This window comes from Tribolium castaneum, unplaced genomic scaffold, assembly GCF_031307605.1.
Source record: "Tribolium castaneum strain GA2 unplaced genomic scaffold, icTriCast1.1 ptg000088l, whole genome shotgun sequence".
In the NCBI taxonomy this organism is placed as follows: Eukaryota; Metazoa; Arthropoda; class Insecta; order Coleoptera; family Tenebrionidae; genus Tribolium; species Tribolium castaneum.
This window is the reverse complement of record NW_026986685.1, coordinates 2,083-2,500: the sequence shown is the minus strand read 5'-3', so window position 1 is coordinate 2,500 and position 418 is coordinate 2,083.

Sequence of the window (418 nt, the reverse complement as noted above, 5' to 3'; positions counted from 1 at the left end):
TCTGCTCCTTTTGCGATAAGCATTATGTATATTTATTAAATAGAAAATATGTCGAAAAACCAGACGTTTTCTTCAAACAAACGCCACAGCTACAAACTTAATCACAACAATATTTACCAAACAATACAATTGTAGGGTGTTTTGTGTGATACGTCGTTTGGTGGGCATTCTAAGAACGTCCGTCGACATAAAAACGAATCAAAAGAAAAGCACAGGAGTGCAAAACGTTCCTTCGTCAGTCGGGCGTATATCATTTAAAACCCACAGAATCTAAAAAAGTTAATAAACTTTTTTATTTAGATTCCTACGGTTCGTCGCGTCGTTAAAGTAAATTATTACTTCGACGCATGCGGAACCCAGGTACCCGAAAACCGTAAGCCTAAGCGTTTTTTTCCAAACATCACTCACTATCGATAAA